The 16,957-nt window shown below is 39.2% G+C and overlaps 1 long non-coding RNA gene across 2 annotated transcripts in view; it reads left to right on the top strand.

Annotated features, from left to right (window-relative positions):
- The window catches only part of LOC138379561 (uncharacterized), an 81,092-nt gene that overhangs the window by 27,784 nt on the left and 36,351 nt on the right, over positions 1-16,957 (top strand). For both annotated transcript variants that reach the window (XR_011232255.1, XR_011232254.1), the window contains exon 3: positions 12,110-12,244. This is a non-coding gene — a long non-coding RNA (uncharacterized lncRNA). The remainder of the gene's footprint in view (positions 1-12,109; positions 12,245-16,957) is intronic.

The raw sequence follows: 16,957 nt of genomic DNA, 5'->3' as shown, positions 1-16,957 counted from the left end.
TTTAGTAACTCTTATTTATTTATCTTTATAAATTCTTACTTTGTGCATGACTTATTTCTTATTAGCTTCATGCTCTTATTTTATACTGATCTTGAATTAAATTGCTGAAGGGGATGTTACAATAGGGTTATTAAAAATATTTCAAAGCTATTAAAGTGGAAATAATTAAACTCTTCAAAACAGTTTCAAGAATAGTACAAAGATATCCTGTGTTCCCTCAGCCTGATTTCCCAGTTGTTAGAAATTTACCACATCTGCCTTATCATTCTCTCTTTCTCTCTGTGTAGATACAAGTCATTTTTTTCTGAACCATTTGGCAGTAAGTCGCAGACATGATGTCACAGGACCCCTCAATACTTCAATGTCTGTTTCCTAAAAAATAGACACTTTTCTACATGAATCACATTATGTCCATCAAAATCAGGAAATTAATACCATAGCACATTCTAATCCACAAACTTCATTCAAATTTTACTGGTTTTCTCCAATAAAGTCTTTTACAGATCCAGGATCCAATGTAGGATCACACGTTGCATTTCACTGTCATGTCTCATTAGTTTCCTTCTATCTGGAGCAGTTCCGAGTCTCTCCTTCCTTTCATGACCTTGATATTTTGGAGAGGACAGGCCAATTACTTTGCAGAATGTCCATCAGTTTGTGTTTGTCTGATGTTTCCTCATGACTGGATTTAGGACATGCATTTTGAAAGGCAGCTGTGCTCACCACTATGCCACCAATGTACTCAGGACAGGCGTTTTTGGCAGGAATACCACAGAGGTGATGCTGTGTTCTTCTCGATGCATCTATCAGAAGGCACATGATGTTGATTTGTCCCATTGCTGATGAAATTTACTTTCATCATTTGGTAAGATGATGTCTGCCAGACTTTGCAATGGAAAGTTACTGAATAAATATTGTCTGGAGATATTTTGACACTATGTAAAAATCCTGCTCCTGATCACACTTTCACCCATTTATATTAGTATCCAGTTTTGCTCCTTGACCAAAACAATTATTATAAGGGTTACCAAATGGTAACCATCCCTTCCATCATCCTTCTACATTTATTAGTTGACCTTCTATTGTAAGGGAAAGCTTTCCTGCCTCTGTATCCACCCCCCATTTGTTTATCTATTAATTGATATCAGTATGGGCTCCTAGGTTCCTGTTTTATTCAATGATTTATAAACGATTGCTCTCATATCATTTCTTTGATGTTCAAATTGTCCCAGATTTAGCCAGTGGGAGCCCCTTGGTTGGCTCCAGTGTCATTTTGATATATCTCCATGATCTTTTGGGAATTTCCATACTTTATGGTACATGATGTTCTAGGCTTATTAAATACTTTCCCTGCCTGAGCCCTGAAATTAGCCATTTCTCTGGTTCCTTTTGAGGAGAATAGTATTTAGAAACCAAAGTCTGGATGTCTGGCATGCTCATTGCTGCTGGTATACTCATCTTTGTGTTTATGTGTGTATGTATGTATGTGTGTGCATGTATGCATACATACATACATACATATACAGTTGTCCCTTGTTCCTTAGTGGGGGATTGGGTCCAGGACCTCCTACAGGTACCAAAATCCATGGATGCTCAAGTCCCTGATATAAAATGATGTAGTATTTGCATATAACGTATGCACATCGTCTTATATACTTTAAATCATATCTAGATTACTTATAAGACCTATAATACCTAATGTAATGTAAACGCTATGCAAATAGTTGTTACATGGTTTAGGGAATAATGACAAGAGAAGAAAGTCTGTACATGTCCAGTACAGATACAATTTTTTTCTCAAATATTTTTGATCTACAATTGGTTGAATCCATGGATGCAGAGCCCACAGATAGAGGCTTGAGTGTATATGTATCTATGTCTATATACAGATAGATGTTTTTCTATCTATCATCTGTCAATCAGAAACCAGGAGTTTTTACTGATAGTTCCAATTACAATCCAATCTTAGATGTTTCTAATTCTAGTCTTTCCCCCTTTTACATTTGTACCTGCCTTCCCTGAGAGTGAGGGTAGGCACTCAATGTATTGACATATTTGCTTAGTCCTTTTTTTTTCTGTCTTTTTTTTTTTTTTTTTTTTTTTGAGTCAGAGTATTGCTCTGTTGCCCAGGCTAGAGTGCCATGGTGTCAGCCTAGCTCACAGCAACCTCAAACTCCTGGGCTCAATCTATCCTCCTGTGTCAGCCTCCTGAGTAGCTGGAACTACAGGCATGCACCACCATGCCTGGCTAATTTTTCTCTATATATTTTTAACTGTCCATATAATTTCTTTCTATTTTTAGTAGAGGCGGGGTCTCGCTCTTGCTCAGCCTGGTCTCGAAATGCTGAGCTCAAACAATCCATCCGCCTTGGCCTCCCAGAGTGCTAGGATTACAGGTGTGAGCCACTGCACCGGGCCTGCTTAGTCCTTTTACATGTAACCAATTGCCTGAGCATATGGCCATCTCCTCCTCTTTGGCACTGCCAACTCAACTGTGCTGGCTGAGACTTCTTCTCCAGTCCAGCTATTGTTTTTTTTGTTTTCCAATCTAGGTTTGACTTAATTGCACATAGTGACAAATATGGCAATGAAACATTATTCTCTCAATTTAACTTGCAGGCAGCTGGAAACAGAACTAACTTTTTGGAGAGGCTACAGGAATTCTCTTACTTCATTTAATTTTTTAGAAGACCCTTTTAAATTTGGTATTACTTGAGTTTACCCCAAAACAGTTAAAGATATTGTCCAAGATAACTGGTTAGGCAAGACAATCCACTAGATGGACAAACTGCACTTCAGTGTTAGCTTTTTGGCTACTTTCTTTCTGATTGCGTGAATGACAACTCCTTCCAGTGATGTAATAGGCCAGATGGGGAGGGCCTGTTTCATAAGCCACCTCCAGGAATCTGGATCAGAGAATCTGGTGGACATTGTCATGAGTGGCAACTCAGCATCTCCTTCCTTCCTTCCAATGAATACTTTTTGGGTGCTTATTCTTAATAAATAATGGTATATTAATTCTATGGAATACTATGCAGTTAAATGAGGCAGATATATTTGTAGTCAATAAAAAATATGCTGTTTTACACTTCTAAAAAAATTAAAAATGTTATATATAACAAGTACTAAATTGTGTACTTCAAATAGTTAAATTGCATGGAGTATGCATTATGCCTCAATGTAACTGTTTAAGAAATGAAAGATCAACAATTTCCCCACCCATCATTTTGTTTTATAAACTGCTATTCTGTCAAATCCAAAAGCCTGGAAACATACTTTTGCTTTACTAGTTTAGCTAAAAAAATAATGAAAACATTTTATAAAACTGAATAAAGTATTCAAAATGACCTGTTTTGCTATCAGGAACCTTGATCAATAAGTTGCATAGTGTTATTTCCTGTTCTTAATTTAAGTACTTTGATGCCAAAATAAATAAATAAACAAAAACCTACCAGGAAGTCGAATTTAAGTACTCTGCTTTGCTAACTGTCCACATTCAGTGCTTGCCACACTGACTGCTTGGAGGTTCTTGGGGAAATGTTATTGACAGTTATTCTTCTTAAAAAATGGCTGGTTACTGGATCTTATTGTTACGGACTAACTTTATTTCTCCTCCCCTTATTTTTTCTTCCAGTTAGTTTTATTGTGGTAAAATACATGTAACAAAATTTATTATTTTAATTATTTGAAGTGTACAGTTGAGTGTATTTACATCATCTATAATGCACAGTTCTCACCACCATCCACCTCAGTGGCGCTGCCGTTTGGTAACCCTGGAGCTCTGCACCCACTAAGCAGGAGCTTGCCCTCCCCTCCCCCGGCCGCCGGCAGCCACCCACTCATTACTATCTCAGGGTTGGTTGGGGAGAGTATTCAATTGGTGAGTGTTTATTTAGTGTCTATTTAATGGTAAAAATTATTAGCGACATAAAGAATGTTGAAAGCATGGCATGCTTTAAAACACTGACAATATTGCTGGGCAGATAATACATATACGATAATTATATAGGAATGAATGAAAACATGGAATTATAATTGTAGCTTTTAAATATGTAGCTTGTATATGCAAGTTGTAATAAATTATGGGGCACTAATAAGAGACCCAACAGATCAAAGAAAGTAATGCCAGCATTGATAAGAATTTAATTACGATGCCGGGCAGTGGTGCACACCTGTAGTCCCCGTTGCTCCGAAGGATGAGGTGGGAGGACGACTTGAGCCTAGGAGTTCGAGTCCAGCTTGGGCAACATAGTGAGACCCTGTCTCTAAATAAAAAAGAGTTTAATATACGATTAGGAATGTATCACATTTTGTTGGAGAAGAAGGAAATCTTTCAGTAAATCATGCTACTTCAGTTATTGCCTCTTTGGGAAAACACTGCATATTGTCATTTAATGTCATATAAAAAAGTAATTTCGTGGTTTCCAGCCTGGCATTTCAGGAGCTCCTAAGTCTCCACTCTATCCTAACAACAACTGGAAAGCTGAACAGTCAAGAAAACCCAACTCTTAGCTCTTTTAGAGGAGTCAGACCACAGGACAAACTGCTGCACCAAAAATGAAGAGACAGACAGATACAAAGAACCCCAGCTCCTCACAGCAGAGGCCTGCAAGCAGAAACCTCTGCGAGAACCAGTGCTGGGGCCGGAAAACCTGAGCTGTAACTGGTGAGTTGCTGGACATTCTATGTGGACAACTCAGAGTTACAGACTCCAGAGGGACCGAGTCACAGGGGAGGGCCTCCGTGCATTGCTGAGTTTTACCTCCAGGAGCTCAGCCAGGACCTCACAGTGAATACTGGAGAAAAACCCCTTTGTGCTTCTCACATGAGAAAGGAGAGACGAACCGTTCTGATAGATGCTGGAGCACTCTGTTCTTCACGAGGCCTCCCCTCTGGAGAGGTGATTCTAGCAGAGCCTAACCTACCTGGGGGAAGGGAAGTACCCAACTCCAGCCCCCTCTATCATTCTACTGGGGGAAAGGGAAATAAACAACTTCAGCTTACTCCAGCCATCCTGCCCCACCCAAGGGGGGACTGTGAAGCACCGGTGAAGTTCGCAGTGCAGGGCACAGGCTCACCAAAGACTACAGTCTGATGACAGGGCTGGGAATGCCTCCCTCCCCCACCTCACACTGCATTACTGAAGGCCTGTGTACCCTGGTTCCTTGTACCCAATACATCACGTTTGCCTTTCAACAAAGAAGTGCAAGGCCTACTGAAAGGTAAAAAATAGTTTGAAGGGACTAAACAACCACAAGAATTAGAGTCAGATATGGCAGAAATGTTGGAATAATCAGATCAGGAATTATTAAAGGCCATGATTAAAATGGTAAGGACTTTAAGGCAAAAAATAAGCAACATGCAAGGTTAGATTTGTGATCTAAGCATAGAGGTAGAAATTCTAAGAAGAAACCAAAAAGAAGTGCTAGAGATAAAAAACACTATAGCAAAATGTACACTGCCTTTCATGGGCTCACAGGACAGGGCTGAGGATAGACTCTCACAGCTTGGCAGTTGGAAACTTTCAAAACTGAAAAGCAAAGAGAAAAAAGTTGGGCGTGGGGGAACCCAAACCCAGAATAGAATATTCTAGAACTGTGGGGCAGCTACAAAGGGTGTAACGTATGTGTAATGGGAATGCTGGGAGTGAAGAAAGAAAGGAACAGAAGCAATATTTGAAGCACTAGTGCCTGAGAATTTCACCAAATTAATGTCGACGCCACACCAATGATCCAGGAAGCTCAGAGAACATCAAGCAGAATAAATGCCAAAAATACCTAAGCATATGATATTCAAATGTCAGAAAATTAAAAAACCTTTCCTATAAAGGAGCAAAGTTAAGAACTATGTCTTTTTCCTCAGAAACTAAGCAAGAAGAGTGGAGTGAAAATATTGAACGTATTGAAAGAAAAAAAATCCACCCACCTAGAATTCTGTATCCAGCAAAGCTATGTTTTCCATAAAACGTAAAAATACAGACTTTATAAGACAGACAAAATTGAGGGAATTTCTTGCCAGTTACCTGCCTTATTAGAAATTTTAAAAGAAGTTCTTCAGAGGAAAATTATATAGATTAGAAACCTGGATCTTCCTGAAGAATGAAAGACCATTCAAGAAGGAATAAGTGGATGCAAAAAAAAAAAAAATGATTCTAAAGTTTATATGCAGAGGCCGAAGACCCAGACTAGTCCACATAATTTTGAAGAATAAGGAAGTTGGAGGACTGACAGTACCCGACTGCAAGACTCACAGTGATAAAGGGATACATAGCTAGATTTCAGTATAATTTTATTTAATGTTTCTTAAGAGGCAAAGAGAGAAAAGTATGAGTAATGTTACTATATGAAAAATTAACACATAAATGGGAAAGTGGTATGAATTGACGAGGAATGAAAAATAATTTAAAATTGCTAGTAGACTTTTGGGGAAAGTTCAGACTTACCGAAGTAACAATGAAATGTACATCCAAAACAAATGGGATTAATTTTTTAATTTTATGTAACATTTGATGCAAATGTTTGAAAATATTTTTATATTCATTTTATGCAACATAATAAAAAAGCAAAAACTTGAACCCATTGCAAATAAAACTCAGAACCTGTTTGATGTGAATTCGCATGTGGCTTCCCCATCTCCTCCCTGTCCCCTCCCTGCCCCTCGCTGCTCTCCTGCCTGTTGTGTTTATCATTCTTTGCATTAAAGCAATTTTCACATACACGTACATCCCCAAGCAGATTGTTCAATTTTGCCCATTTTAAAGGTTTTCCTGACTTGCTTTCTCCTTTTCTCTCCTCTTTTCCCTGCTGTTTGTGTAAAACTGGTGTGGGCGCAAAATACGACGCTGCTGTGACCGAGGGGCTGCAGTGAGCCTGAGTTTGTAGGGTGGAGAGTGTCAGTGTCGCCTGGGGCCTCATTAAAGTTACTCACAAGTTTTCTGTTTTTTATTTTTGAGGGTCACGAGCTACTTTTACTGAAAGGAGTCTGTTGTATTCCTCAAATGCATTTGAGCAGAAAAAAGATTGAGGACTATGGCAATGATCTCTGCAAGTCTTCCCATCTTGGTCTTCCTTTTTGATGTCTCAGTCTTTGATAAAACAGAAATGAAGGCTTACTCTAGGATCTTGTTGTTTACATAACAGCTGAAAAAGCTGAGCTTAAAAATTTTGTATTGCAGATTTAACATGTTGAAACCTGTGCTAGGCACCTTGAAAGACATTAGATGTAAAAATAAATGACATGTCTTGTCTTAGTTGAATTAAAGGAATTCTTTTGAGCAATATGTAGTTATGTGTACAGGCAATAAATTTGTGAGTGAGATATAAACAAATTACTGTTAGAATACAAAAGACAATTGAGTTTGATTTAGTTTGGCCAGGGAAGATTGGATTAGAGTAAGTCCTAGAAAGGACAGTTTTTACTAATTAGTAATGGGGCAGGGGAGAACATTCCAGAAGAGAGAACTGCATAAACAAAGGGCTAAAGGTGTGAGGTTTGGGGGCATATTTGGGAATGTGAATAGTACAGTTTAATAGTGATAGAATACACATCCAGGTAAGGAGGGGCTGAAAAGTTGGTTTGGCCGCATCAACAAGGACCTTAAATGATCAACTGTCTACACATAGGATCTAATTTTCTTTTTATTGGTGAACACCCAAATTACAATTCTTTTCTTGTATCTAGTCCTGTCATTAATCATATTTATTAGATTAGAGAAGGATTTTTGTCTCTTTGCTTATTGCTGTATCCTTAGAGCGTAGAAGAGCTCCTGGTGTTGTCACAGGCGAATGTGAATTATATGTTAAATCAAGGAATAAATTTAGATTTTGTAAGAAGAATGTCAGTGGTTATACTTTAAAGAGATCTTGTCTTAATAGGTCAAGCTGTTTTAGATACTTTTATAGTATGCCCCAAACTTCATTGGATTCACCTCACTTGGATTTGTCTTTCTCTTGCGTTCTTTGTAATGTTCTACTTGGGCTTTTTTTTTTTTTTTTTTTTTTTACCTCTCATGAATTTAATGTAAATCACAATTAGGAGCCTGTCACAATCTCAAGCCTTAAAATACTGAATACGTGTACAGTGTGACAACAGTAGGTAACTTGGGGCCCCCATTCGCTGGAGCCAGTCCCACGTGGAAAGCTGTGGCAGGAGTGAAGAACAGAGTGGCACCTGCTTAGTCCCGCTGGACCTTCGGCTCGTCTTCAGGAAGGACACTCCGGGTTGGGGAGGCCACATCCCGGCCCAGCCAGTGAAATCGTCAGCGTCGTTCCAGTGATTTCTGCTCCTGTCTAAACCAGAGCCCTCGAGGTCTCTGTCCATCCCCGGGTGGGTCCAGGTGGAAGGGGCGAACTGGGTCCCACTGCGGCCCCCGCGATGGCCCTGCTGACCACCTGCAGGAAGACGCGGGTGTCCCCGTGCTGTGACGCGGAGCTGTCGCGGGCCACGGCCAGCACGGTCGCTGCGGTCCTCCAGGGACACGGAGGCGACCCGGGCCGCAGAGCAGCCGGCAGCCGCGGGCCTTGGTCGGCCACAGGATGCTGGGGTCGCCCCGGCTCCACCGCGCATTGCTCGGGTGGGTCAGACGGGCTCTCGCGGGTGGCTCCTCGGCCTCGTCCCCGGGACTCGGGACTCCGGGTGGGAGAAGCCGCAGCCCCGGCTGGAGCCGCAGCCTCCCTCCTCCTCCGAGGGCCGCCGGGGCGGGAGCCGCGTCCACTGCGCGGGGGAAGCTCCGTCCGGCTCCGGTTCCGGGAAGCGAAACGCGCCTCGGGCTGCAGCTCCCGCCGCTCGGCCAGGGCCGCCCGCACCGCGCCAGGTCCCCTGTCCCCGCCAGGTCGCAGGCGGCCGGGACCAAACCGCGTCCTTGAGAAGTTTCTGCAGCCTCCGGAGCCGAGAGGCCGCCTCCCCCAGCCGGGCCGACTCCCCGCCCTCCAGAAGCTTCCACGGCCGCTCGCTCCCGCGAAGGCAGCAGTGAAAAGTCGCTCTTCTCCTCCGCCACCTCCTGGCCCTGTCGCTTTTGCTCCCTACTTGGGCTTCTAGTGCGAATGACCCTCCCCACAGGGCACCTGCATTGCGAGGTGAACCTGCTGTCTGTGTCTTGGTTCAGGCAGAGCTCACAAATCTTTGATTTTAACATTACATCTCTTTTCCTGAGGTGTGTAGCATCGCATCGTTCTTTAATCTCGATTTTAATCATTTCTAGAAATATGTGACATCACTTTTAGAGTTTTTGCCACTTGGTTCCCACTGTGTTCTTCTGCTTGTTATATTCTATAAATAGTTGTGTTTCCTATTTTAATATTATTTAGAAATGTTAGCTTTGCTGCTTCATATTTGATAGTTCTGAATAAATTATTTATAATTTTATATATGTGTATTTTGAAAAAACTTACAAGTTTCATTATATATTAGCTATACCTATTTGTATTATTCCTTAGTGTTCTAGAAATTACAATATGCATGCTTAATGTACCATAGTCTCCCATGAATTAATATAATTCATTTACAATATATAATATATAACATTGTAACTTAATACCACTTCACAAAAAATGTAAGAGATTTGCAATAGTATCATTCTGTTTATTCCCCCTTTCCCATCTGTTTGCTGTGGTTCTCATGTATTTCACTTCTACATGCATTATAAACCTAATGACACCTACCAATTATTTTCATCTTTGCTTTAAGCAGCCAATTATCTTTTAAAGAAATTAACAAAGGAAAAGATTGGCTCTTATATTTTTCCATATATTTACCATTTTGCAGAAGACATCTCTTTCTTTCTGCTTAATTTTTACTGAAGCTAGAATTAATGTCTCACCATCCGAATTTTCATATTGTGGACAATTTATATGTCATATATTACCGTACAATTCATAGTTCCATGCATATGCCAAATTTTCTCTACTGGTTTTAGGTTATTTTTTGGCAAGCATCAATATTTTTTACTTTTTTTTTTTTTTTTTTTTTTTTTAACAGGATCTCATTCAGTCACCTATTCTAAAGTGCAGTGGTGTCATTACAACTCAAAGCAACCTCAAATTTCTGGGCTCAAGTGATCTTCCTGCCTCAGCCTCCTGAGTACCTGGGACTATAAGCATGTGCCACCATGCTTGGCTATAATTTTTTTTTTTCCTAATTTTTATAGAGATGAGGTCTTGCTTTTGCTCGGGCTGGTCTTGAACTGCTGGCCTCAAGCAATCTTCCTGCCTTGGCCTCCCAAAGTGCTAGGTTTACAGGCATGCCATGCCTGGCCATTATTTATACATTTTTAAATACTTCCTTATGTTTAGCACAGTGCTTTTACACAAAGTGGGCAACTGTGTATTTTTTCAAGTATGTAAGAATGACTGAAATTTTGTTGTTTTGTCTGAGTCTTTGTATAATCTCACAGGGTTAAGTTGTATTATTACAGTTCACCATTAGATGTCACTTTCTAACATATGTTCTTACCACTGAATTCCTACTGTACAGCTTATCAGATCCTGAAAGTTGGCACTCCTCTATGAGTGCACTTAAACTGAGAAGTTTCTGTCTTCTTTCATCTTAAAGTTTCTTTCATCTTAAAGTGATTACTCTAAAACAGAAGTGTTTCTTAATTGTAATTTTCATTATCTTTTAGTTTTACATCTAAGTTTGTACAGAACCAACTGATTTTCCTTAAGTTTTCTTAAATTTGAATACATTTTTTATTTATTTTTTATTTTTTTTATTTTTTATTTATTTTTTTATTTATTTTCTTGGAGCAAAGTCTGGAACTATTATAAGTAAAAGTGTGAAGAAGTAGGATATTCAAGAATACCTTTTAAAACATGTTCAGAATGTATTCTGTCGGTAGTGTAATTCTGAAAACCATCTCATTCTAGGAGCCCCACTGACCCCAGACTGACTGGAAGTGAGTCTTCTCAGGATAAGCTTTGATAGCAGCTGTGGGGTTTACTTGGGTTTGTCAAGGAAAGGGAGAACTAAGGGGGCTGTGAAAAGAAGTGTGGAGGTGGAGAAAGAGGAGATTCACAGGGCTCAGTTGGCAATCACGCAGCACAGTGAAGTGCCGAGAATGAGCTTCCCTCGCTCATTCTCCTCCCTTACAGGACAGGAAAGGTCCGGGCAAGGAGATTTTAGGAATCCCAGAAGCTTTAACGTGTACTGTATTTTTAAGGCCTAGATTTTAAACTTAGCATTATAATCTGTAAGATTTAGAGATATGTTTCAGTTGTTGCCAAATGCTGGGATTCATGATCTGACACAAAGTTCATGGTGAAGGTTTCATAGGCTCACTCTGTTCCTAACAGATGAGTCCCTCCAAGCTGAGTCAGGAGAGGCCTCTTTTGTAAAATCCTCCGTCACCAAGCTGTGGCCCCAGGGTTTTCCCCAGTCTTGCCAGGCACAGGTGGAAAATCATCTGGAGGTCGGGTGGTTATTTTCTTCAGTTACTCCAGAATACTGAAATTTGAATAAAATAGCAATGTTGTTTCTTAATAATGTAATGAATACCCCTGAAATTAACATCTATTCAAGAATATGATTGTTCCTAATAATTTGTGGCCCTCTGGTATCCTGTTTGCCAGCTTTTCCCATCTTACCCCAGAAGTAACTATTAATACTTTTTGCATTTTCTGTTCATGGTTTTATTTTATTGAAATGCTTCCATTTATCAATATATGCATACAGAATTGGACTTTTTAAGCCATGATTATAATAAACCAAAGTACAAACAATTAGGGCATTTAAATTCCATTTTATATTGATCAAATTACAAACAATGCATTATTGATAAATGAGATTTTGTCTTGTAATATTTCTGTGTATTAGAATAAAACTTAAATTTATTTACTAAAACATGTTGGCATAAGGTAGCCACTTGTCCTCTTTGGGAAAACCTTAACCCTTTCGGTTTTAGACTCTCACTTTTTATGAAGTAATGAAGCAAATGGTAACCTGTATGAAGAAGGTGGTGAGGTGGATGGTAGGGAATGAGGCAGAAAGTTGGCAGTGCTACCTGCTACCTTGGTATGATCAGTAGTCAGGAGGCACTGATGATGGTACTCACTTGTGTTGATAATAATTCAATTTGTAATGTTTTTTTCCCTTATGTTTTTATGTCTTACTACAGCTAAAGAAGTAAACAGGTCATGGCACGTTTAACAAAAAGATGACAGGCAGATACAAAAGCTGTCCAGCATCTTTGGGCAGCCATTGAGATTATACGGAACCAGAAGCAAATTGCCAACATTGACCGTATTACAAAGTAAGTAAATTTAAACAAACAAACAAAAAAATCCCTGTAAAATTTCATGTGAGACCTTGAGGAGAAAGTCCAAAAATACTTTATTATGCTAATCAACATACATTACAAAGGACTGAAGTCACTTACCTTGCAGGAGTATATAGTTGTTAGAAAAAAAAATACAGAAACATACACAAGCAGCTTGTGTTTATAAAATAAATATTAGATAAGTAAAATATCAGTATGTACTATTTATAATAGTTTTGCAGTTATCAGAATTTTTAACTCTTTAGGTCTTTTATTAAAATGGCTTTTAGTTAATCATTTGCTTTTATGTAGTGAAGCTGTCTAAAAATAGTATACTGTTCATTACTCATTGTAATACAGGACAAGCATGGTATGTGCAGTAAGTAAATAACGTCTTGCCTGTGTGCTCACACTTGTAATCCTAGCACTTTGGGAGGCTGAGGCAGGAGGATATCACCTTAGCCCAGGAGTTGGAGGCTGCAGTGAGCTATGATGATGGCATTGTACTCTAAGTGGGGCCACAGAGCCCGTCAAAGACCCTCTTAACAAAACAAAGCAAAATTGCATTAGGTCATAGCCTACTGACAGAATTTTTAATAATTTCATTCTATATTTTAGAAATTATTAAACAAACCACTCAGTTTTTAAAAAGAAAGTTCCTCCCCACCCTGGTTTCTAATGCTATTTATATTGCTAGACAAAGATTCAGGATACAAAATAAAATCAAACTAATTTATGACTCTTTTATTTACTTGTTATATACCAATTATAAGGATGTCTTAAAATAAGAACTTGGTTTTATTTTGTTTCTCTGGATATTTTTAAAGGAATAAAGCCAAATTTATCCTAGCACTCTGGGAGGCCAAGGCGGGCAGATTGTTTGAACTTAGGAGTTTGAGATCAGCCCGAGCAAGAGTGAGACCCGTCTCTACTAAAAATAGAAAGAAATTATATCGACACCTAAAAATATATACAGAAAAAATTAGCCGGGCATGGTGGCGCATGCCTGTAGTCCCAGCTACTTTGGAGGCTGAGGCAGGAGGACTGCTTGAGCCCAGGAGTTTGTGGTTGCTGTGAGCTAGGCTGACACCATGGCACTCTAGCCCAGGCGACAGAGTGTGAGACTCTGTGTCAAAACAAAACAATACAAAGCAAAAGCCAAATTTATCCTTTTAAATGTTTGGAGGTTGGTTTTGTTGTTGTTGTTGTTAATTTAGATAAAATTTCTTTATACCTATATCTCCATATTCTTTAAATGCTATGTGTAAAAATGGAAAACAGATAATTTACAAAAGCTCACTTAAAAGCTTTTTTTTTGGCCTTTGTTAATAAGTAACAAAATTGAATTACATACATTTTTGTCCCTTCCCTGTATTCTGGTGAAGGAGATCGTAAAATTACCTGCAAGGGAAGGAACAGAAGATAGAGAAAGGGTTCAGGCTCTGTGTGGCTCTGACTCTACACTCACCCTCAGAATACTTTAAAGCTGACCATGCACAACTCTTAGCTCCTGTAGGTTAGTGGAAGGAACAAAATAATACTGTATGAAAAATAAGAATAAAAAGTATGTTGTTTTAATTATATTTTTAATTAAAGCAAATAATTTGAGGTGTGGTAGCTAAATGCAAATTACAGAGAGGTGATGTTGACAATACAAACATTTCAAAAATCTCGAAGACTTAAAACTAGTATTTTCTTATGGTTGAGACTTTTAACAAAACAGTTTTTGTATATCAAAATTGCTCACAGAAGGCTGCTGAAATGCAATACTGTTCTTTGGATTTGTTTTTAAAAATTAAAATCATGTAAGCTTGACTGAACCATTTCAGTTTTTCAGACTACTCCTTTTTCTCACGTGTGGCATCTTTCTAGATCTCACGTGTAGCATCCTTCTAGAAGCTCTAGGGATGTTCCCTAGGAAGCTGTGAGACTCTCCTAGTGAATGTTGCTGTTAGGTTGTGACCACCTGCCGTGTGGGAGTCAGAGAATTAACCCCGCAGTGCCGGGTGCAGAGGTCTGTTGGATTATCACAGCACCTGTGTGTGCACAAGTTAAACTGTGGCAAAAGATGCAAAGGTGTTAAACAGGATTGCACACACCTTCTCCTTTTGTATCACGGCTTGTGGGTAAGTGTTCCTTTCTCTCCTTGCTTCATCAGTGTAGCCTTAAATGATGCCAAGGGTTATCTTCCTTCATGTTGTGAGGTCCATAGCTCCTAAATTAAATATCAATAAATTTATTTTACCTAGTAAATAGTCTTAGTTTTATTAGTGTCATATAAAGATGGACGAAAAGAAAGGAAGAAAATCCGAGGGTAAGTGCTCAGGAGGGGTTCCCCGTGTGTCCTCTGCCTCGTGTCCTCTGAGAGCTGTGCAGCATTTCCTCTCATCACAGTGGCTCATGTCCAAGCGTTCTGTGCTTCTTTCCCAACATCAGTCACAGTCGTGACTATCTCCCTGCTGGACAGTTGGCTCCAGGCGGGACTGTGCAGAGAACTGCCTGACCCAGTGCCTTTGCTTCTTGGTTAACGTCAACTTTCTTGCCTGCTGCGCTTGCCTGAGGTCAGTTAGGAAGTGGCAAGGGATGAGGACAGGAAGTCCAATCTTTTGCTGTAAAGCCCGATATTCCTATTCTGTACTTTCAAGCCTTGGATTCATTTTAAGTCAAGTTGTTCTGCTTATTTACAGTTAAGTCTGAACATAGAGGTGACTTTTAAACTTTAGAAATGGCTGAAGTTACGGAAGGCTGCACAAGAATTATTGTTAGGATTGCATATGTAGTCATTAAGTTTCACTCTTTATTTTGACTGGTGACTCCATTATAAAAAAAATTGAAAGCTACATAGTTTGAGTCGTGCATTCAAAGTTATGGGGTTTGCTGTGACCGCCTCTTAGGCAGTCCTGCATCCTGTGTCCTAAACATTATCGTTTACTTTGGTATAATGGCTTCGTTCTGCTTGTTTCTGTTCTTTTGATCCGTGGATTTCTCATCCATCTTTTTTGTTGTGGCTTTCATTTGGGATTTATTGATTGGGGAAACTGGGTCATTTGGTTTCTCGCAGTCTGGCTTTCGAGGATCGCAGCACTGTGGTCCAGTTTGACCTGCTGCTCAGTCCTCTGTATTTCATGGAAACTGAAGGTTGGTCCAGGGGCTGTGGGTGGGTCGAGGCTGCTGCACAGGCTATGGAGAGTTGTGTGTTCAGGAGGCACATGTGTCAGTCATCTCATTTTGTGATATATGTAGCTATTGATGCTAGATCCAGTAATTCATTAAGAATTGCAAAATGGTGGTAATCTAATTTTATCTTTCCTTTGCTAACTGGAATGCTTCTGTAAGGACATAGGCTTCCCATTATCTGCTATTTGGTCACACTGTGGTATGGTTCACATGGGAAAAATAGGAGAAGTGTTTAATTCCTTCTCTTTATGCATTTATCAGTTTTCAAAATAGCCTCTTCCAGTGGTAACCAGCTAGGTTTTTTCTTTTAGTTGTCATTTGCAATCCATGGACTTAAATACCCTTGAGATACTTGAGTCCGTTTTTGACAAAACCCTTACTGAGGCTGAGGTTTTCCCAGCTTTGACCAGCGGGAGCCTCTGTGTTGGCTCCCGAAGTTCGTTGCTGCTTTCTCGGGTGACAAGGTTTAAGGCCCATTTTGTACACATCCTAAACCACTAGTTTCTTCCAGGGGCTCTGGTTTCCTTTAGTTTGAAATTGTATTTCAACAGTACTTTCTGGCCACTCCGTGTTGCTACTGTGTTGTCTCTGTAGGCCTTGGAATGGACAGAGTTAGGAAATCAATAGACTTTTAAAAGATAAAAACACCTCATTAATTCATACTGATATTTTCCATTCAAATTTATGGCTACTGGGTTTTATGTATCTCTTCTATCTAAAATCTTACCTTTCCTCTGACATGGTGAGAATCGTGGATATCATGAACAATAAAATTTTAGAATATCATATAATTAGTATTTTATTCAACATTATATACACAGCTATCTGAGAATAAGAAACTTAAAATTATATATAGTTATGATTATATTACTATTATATATATTTAGTTTTTATTATTTGAGGCCTGTCTTAGTGTGTTTAGTCTTCTTTTCCTGTCTTCTGTGTTTGTAATTTTCAATTGAATTCTTTTCATCTTTTTTCTTTTTGATTTTTAATTTTTTCATTCTTTGCAACTTCTGTTTATCTGATATTATCTGCTGTATAATCACTCTTGTGTAGCTTCTAGTTTAGACTTCACTTCTGAAGTGATTTCTTTTCCATTTACTTCAAATGTTTAACTCATTCCTGAGTTTTTCTAATTCTGATTTACAGCTTTCCTATTATATCATTTTCTTAATGTCTTTTCTCATTTCTTGAAACAGTGGACCCTGGTTTTCTTCTGTTTTGCAGGCGTATCTTTCTGACATGTTTTCATCATAAGGGTGTCACTCTGTCCTGTGAGCCACAGTCCTTCCTGTTGTCATTCTGGTGTGAAAATCTGTTTTCCGAAACTTGTAGCAGGGAGAAGTGGGTCTGAATCCTTTTACTAGATTCATGGCTCTAATGCTCTTCTTACGCCAGTTTTATGAAGTGCTAAAAATATGGCCTCATATTTCTTGAGTTTCCTAGGTTTTTCTCTATCTTTCCCCCATTTTTCCTTGAACCACCCTTTCTTATACTAAAGGTCTTTTTAACTGACTCCAGAAGTAT

This window comes from Eulemur rufifrons, unplaced genomic scaffold (assembly GCF_041146395.1).
Source record: "Eulemur rufifrons isolate Redbay unplaced genomic scaffold, OSU_ERuf_1 scaffold_81, whole genome shotgun sequence".
In the NCBI taxonomy this organism is placed as follows: domain Eukaryota; kingdom Metazoa; phylum Chordata; class Mammalia; order Primates; family Lemuridae; genus Eulemur; species Eulemur rufifrons.
Note: the sequence above shows the minus strand (reverse complement) of the source record. Positions and strands in the feature narration are given on the sequence as shown.